This window comes from Pistacia vera, unplaced genomic scaffold (genome assembly GCF_008641045.1).
Source record: "Pistacia vera cultivar Batoury unplaced genomic scaffold, PisVer_v2 Contig92, whole genome shotgun sequence".
NCBI lineage: Eukaryota > Viridiplantae > Streptophyta > Magnoliopsida > Sapindales > Anacardiaceae > Pistacia > Pistacia vera.
In genome coordinates, this window is record NW_022196801.1 from 227,585 (window position 1) to 233,782 (window position 6,198).

Here is a 6,198-nt window from a genome sequence, read left to right on the forward strand (position 1 = left end):
CCCATGTCCAACTCAAGAGCAATTGTCCCGCTTGAACTTGTTCACAGTGACATATGGGGTCCTACCACTCTAGCCTCTACTGAAGGCTTTCGGGTATTATGTGCATTTCTTGGATGATTTCAGCAGGTTCACCTAGTTATTTCCGCTTTGAACAAACGCTGAGGTCAAGTCTGTTTTCATTAAATTTCATCATTTGGCTGAAAGACAATTTAAATGTAAGTTGAAATGTCTCCAGTCTGATCAAGGAGGTGAATACAAGGGTCTTGTGTCATACTAAGTTGTTGAAGGTATTCAATATAGATATTCATGTTCTCATGTGCATCAACGAAATGATCGTAATGAACGCAAACATAGACACATTGTTGAAACCGGTCTAACTTTGTTAGCTCATGCATCCATGCCATTGCACTTTTGGTAGCTTGCCTTTGTAACATTTGCATTCCTCATTAATCGCATGCCATCTTCAGTTACCAATAACGTGTCTCCTTATCAATTGTTGTTCAACAAAATTCCTATCTATTCCACAATTAAAGTATTTGGATGTGCTTGTTTCCCTTTTGTCAGAATGTTCAACAAACACAAATTTAGTTTTCATTCCTCTAAATGTGTCTTTGTAGGGTATAGTTTTGTTCATAAAGGTTACAAGTATCTTACCTCTGATAGGAAAATCATTGTTACCCTTAGTGTTAGGTTCAATGAACTTGATTTGCCATTTTCCACTAGTTTCGTTCCCTTTCCATTGTTATCATCTCTTACTTCAGCACACACACATGATAGTTCCATAGATCAGTTCACTACTGTTTCCTCTGCTCCTCTTCCTTTTGTATCAGTGGGGCCTCATCTCTCTCCTGCAGTAAAGAGCTTTGGTACTGACTCTAGCTCATCAGTAGTCAAGCAACTTTCTTCAACAAAATTTTCCTCTTCTACAATTATTCAAACTGCATCTCTGATTTTACCTCATTTGCCTGCAACACCTTCACCTACGCCAATATCTCCATTTACTCAAAACATTACTGCACACCCTCTATCCATCCACTCTATACCTATAACAACACCATTTGCTACCTTAACCTCTATTCAGTCACCCCAAACTATTCCCTTTAATCAATCCTTCTCAACATGTCCACTTGTAGTTGATCTTTTCCCATCAAAGTCTATTACTAATGCAAACAATTCAGCAACAGCAAACCTTAATGTACATCCTATGTTGACCAGAGTAAAGGCAAGAACCAAAGTGTAACACCCCACATGAGGTACATCGTTATTGTTTCCTCTTGCGCTCTTATTTGAGTTGGGTTTTGGTAATATTGTTTGATTGAGTGTTGTGTTGAATGCTTGCCCTGAAATTGGTTGAAAATAGAAGAAGTTTAAGGTGTCAAGCTTCGCCGGGGCGAAGGAGAATCTTTGCCGCGGCGAAGATGTGTTGAAACCACGGGGAAACTCTCTGGACAGTTTCGCCGCGGCGACAGAAGTTTCTTCGCTGCGGCGACAGGCCGATTAAAATGTTGGTTAAGTTTTAGATATTTTCTTCCCTAAGGGCAATTTGACCATTCTAACCCTAATTAGCAGGAAAAGTGGGGAGTTAATTGTAAGGAATTTTCATGGAGAATATGTTGATATGGGGGTGAGTTTGTAATGAATCAAAGGATATAGATGGAATTCCCAAAGAAGAGTAAGGGCAAAGTGGGAATGCTTTGGTTTAAATCTCATTAAAAGGAATTAAGAATTAGCAAACCCCTCATTCTTCTTCTCAAAAATGCAACTCTCCATTCTTGCTCCTCTCAACTTTTCTTCCTTTTGATCAAGGAGTTCCAAGGGGTTTTTGAAGTGATTTGGGGTAGAAAATCAACATAAGGCTTCCTAAGGTAAGGATTCCTACTTAAGTTGTATGATTTGTGAATTTTAGTTTATATTGAAGTTTGAGGGTTTTTGTTCTTTTGGTTAAGAGTAGAGAAAAAGTCAAGCAAAACAAGTGAAAGGAAGAGTTGGTGAAGTCTCTCCATAACAAGGTAAGTAAACCCCAACCCAAGTTGAGATTTAAGAATTTTCTTGATTAGGGTTTTGATAGAAATGATGTATGTATGTGATATACATGTGATATGCCATGTATGAAGGCTTAAATAGAGATTTCTATGCCTTGTGATTGTTTATTCTTTGCAAATATGAGAAATGAGTTGTTGGGTTGGAAAGGTAGTTTGAGATGGAATTGAAGGGGTATTGTGGATCCCTTTTTGGAAGTGCTTTCTTTGACAGGTTTTATGGTTATGTGAAGGGGTTTTTCCCCATTTTGGATGGTTAGAGAAAGATTTAGAATCATTGCTATAGTAGAGTTTTATGATGCACTTGAGTTGTTTGATGAAATGCCTAGTAGAGGTTTGAGTATGAGTAGTGAACCTTAATTCTTGCAACATTGCATGTTGGCATTTCATAAGTGCATTAGTGGAGATGAACCATCCATAGGCATTAATTGTGCATTGAGAAGTGACCTAAGAAAGAGTAGGAAACTTTGTGTATGCACTTGCTCTATGAGTAGAGAACTTTGTGGATGCAACTACTCTAAGGGTAGAGAGAATGAGAAGTGCTAGAATAGAGTGAATGAGAAGAGTATTAGAAATGGGTTGATGCTTTGTGATCATCACCCGACAGTTATGAGAATCGGGTTGATGCTTTGTGATCATCACCCGAATAGCCATTAGAAATGGGTTGATGCTTTGTGATCATCACCCGATAGGTATTAGAAACGGGTGGATGCTTTGTGACCATCACCCGGTTAGTTATTAGAAAAGGGGTTGATGCTTTGTGATCATCACCCGATATTTATTAGAGATGGGTTGATGCTTTGTGATCATCACCCGACAGTGATTAGGAACGGGTTAATGCTTGGTGATCGTTACCCGAAAGTCATGAGGAACGGGTAGGTGCTATGTGGTCTCCACCCGATAGTTACGAAAACCGGGTAGGTGCTTCGTGATCCCCACTCGGTAGTCACTAAGAACGGGTTGGTACTGTGTGAATTCCACCCGATAGTCATGGAGAGTGAGATGGTGCTGTGTGAACGCCATCCGGCCGTACCTCCGGTAAGATGAGGCCATGACGTTTAGTAGAAAACAACAGAAAGTGTGAGGAAAGAATTAAGAGAAATACATACGGGGATAGACAGATAGAGGGTTTACTTACTGAGCATTATTTTGTGCTCACCCCGTTATTTTCATTTGTGGATGCAGGATCTAGGTGTTGATGCAGTCGGAGGGGCGTCGGCAAGCGAGGAGCAATAGCTACACTGTTTCCCCTGTTTTGTCTTTTAAAATGAATTTTTGTAAACAGTACTCTTTGTGTATAAAAGACATATGAATTGAAATGAAAAGAAAACTTTGGGCCCAATTTTCTATTGTTATTATGCATGCATTGTACTAGTTTTCAGCAGTTGTTACACAAAGCCATCTATCCTACTGCCTTTACTGCCGTTAATATTGATGTTCCAGAACTAGCAACAGTCACAGAAGCACCTAGCAGCCTAAAGTGGCAGAAGGCTATGCAAACTGAGTACAATGCTTTGATAGATAATAATACATGGACTCTTGTCCCTCACACTTCAGATATGCACATTGTTGGTAATAAGTGGGTATTTCGAATCAAATTTAATGCTGATAGAACTCTTCAGAAGTACAAAGAAAGGTTAGTTACAAAGGGATTTCTGAAAACTGCCGGATTAGATTACTTTGAGACATTTAGTCCAATTGTAAAACCTTCCACAATCAAAATTATACTCACCTAAGCTGTCACTTACAATTGGGACATCCAACAAGTGGATGTCAAAAACGCTTTCCTAAATGGTGACCTCCATGAGATTGTTTACATGGAACAACCCTCTGGATTCTTTGATTAGCATAAGACCTCTCATGTTTGCAAGTTGAATAAGGCATTATATGGCCTTAAACAAGCTCCTCGTGCCTAGTTTGATAAATTGAAGGAAGCTTTGGTTAGTAAAGGCTTCCATAATTCCATCTCATACTCCGGCCTATTTATCAGCAAAGAGCATCATCAAAACACTTATGTTTTGATTTATGTGGATGACATTCTCCTTATTGGTTTCGAGATTCTGCTTTCATCCATTCCCTAGTGCAAGAACTCCATGACGAATTTGCTTTGAAGACACTTGGATCAATTCACTATTTTGTTGGGTTAGAGGTTACCAGAGGATCAACAAGCATACACCTTAAACAGTCTAAGTACACCACAGATTTGTTACGTAAAACCAATATGCTTAAAGCTAACCCGTGTTCCACACCCATGGTATTTGGTACCAAGTTGTTTCCTGAAGATAGTTCTCCCTTTACCAATCCAAGTTTATATAGAAGCACCATAGGTGCTTTACAATATCTTGTCCTAACCAAACTTGATATTGGTTTTGTAGTCAATAAACTCAGACAATTCCTTCAGAATCCAACTGATCTACAGTGGCAAGCATGTAAACGCATCTTGCGATATCTTAAAGGAACTGTTACTCATGGTCTAGTCTTTAAACCAGTTGCTACCTTGGATATTGAGTGCTATTCGGGTGCCGATTGGGGCAACAACATTATAGATCGCAAGCCCACTAGCGGGTATTGTGTATACTTAGGACCAAACCTCATTCAATGGTGTTCAAAAAAACAAAGAATTGTTGCTTTATCCTCCACTAAATCCAAGTACAGGGCCTTGGCTCAAACTGCCACTAAGGTGGCTTGGCTCCAAAGTTTGTTTGATGAGCTAAACTTGAAATTCAACAAGCCTCTAGTAATTTGGTATGATAACATTAGTGCAAGGGCTTTGGCTGCTAATCCTATCTTCCATGCCAGGACCAAACATATTGAGATTGATGCACATTATATCTGGGAGCAGGTCCTAGCCAAGAAACTTGCAGTCCAATATTTTCTATCTAAATTGCAAATTGCTGACATATTGACTAAAGCAATGTTAATCACTCAATTTCTTACTCTGAAACAAAAACTAAATGTTATCACACATGATACCATAAAGGCTGCCTAGTTTAGATTATGCAAATATTGAGTTGTCTAGCTACAGATTTCTACAGGTTGTGCTGTTTAGCTAGTTTTATGAAGCTTCCTAAGTTTACTGCTATGTTGTTGCATGGAATGATGTGTTGTTGCATGGAATGAAGTGTTGTTGAATGGAATGATGGAACTATTTAAAAGGCTCTATTTTGGTTAATAAATCGCTTCCTGAGTTTATTGTTGTGTTACTGCATGGAATGATTTACAAAAGCAATACGTGCTGGAATGATCTACAAAAGCATGTGTTTACTGATGTGTTGCTACATGGAATGATGTGTTGTTGAATGGAATGATGGAATGATTTAAAAGGCTCTATTTTTGGTTAATGAATGCTACGGTTTGAATTTTTTGACCGGGGTATTGTTCTAGCTAGTTTGATGAATATTGCGTTTTTGAACTTTTTGACAGAGGCAGTGTTCCATTTGATAAAGGTTGCATTTGACAAGCTTAGTTGATGGATGCTTTGTTTGATAAGCTACGTTATGTAATCTAGAATTTTTTTTTTTTTTTTTTAACATACGTATTAGTTTGTCACCTTCACAAGAAAAATTGTTAACACAGTTTACCTTGATAGGGGCTATTAGGATTAAGTCTAACAGTGACGTTTTGAGGTTATATGACAGTTCAAAGCACTATCATTTTGAGTAAGCAAGTAACTGAGAATTTAGCTCCAAAACGATGTCGTTTAATGTCTGTAAAATCAGTTATAAAACTGATTCTTGTACCGGTCTTCAATTATTGAGCTCAATACATAAATCAGATAGCCAAATTCATTTTTGCTTCTTCTTCTTTACTTCCAACAAATTCTTGCAAACCCTAGTCTTTACAGTGACATATTCGATATTGATAAAACTTCCAAATAAAACGCTATATTTTAGTGAAAAATATGTTGTTTAATATCTTCAATATGGTTTCATGCTATAATAAGTTAATAACTATCTCATGAGAAAAAAAGGTAAAATTAATGTATAATATATTAGCAGTGACATAAATTTTAGGCTAATTTGGAAATAAATTAGATTTTTTTAGACATTTTTATAGCTCTAAAACTCTTAATATGGTATATTTAGAAATGGAGTTTAATAAGACAAAAAAAAGGGGGTAAATAGCATCATTCATGTATTATAAGAAAAAAAATGGCTAA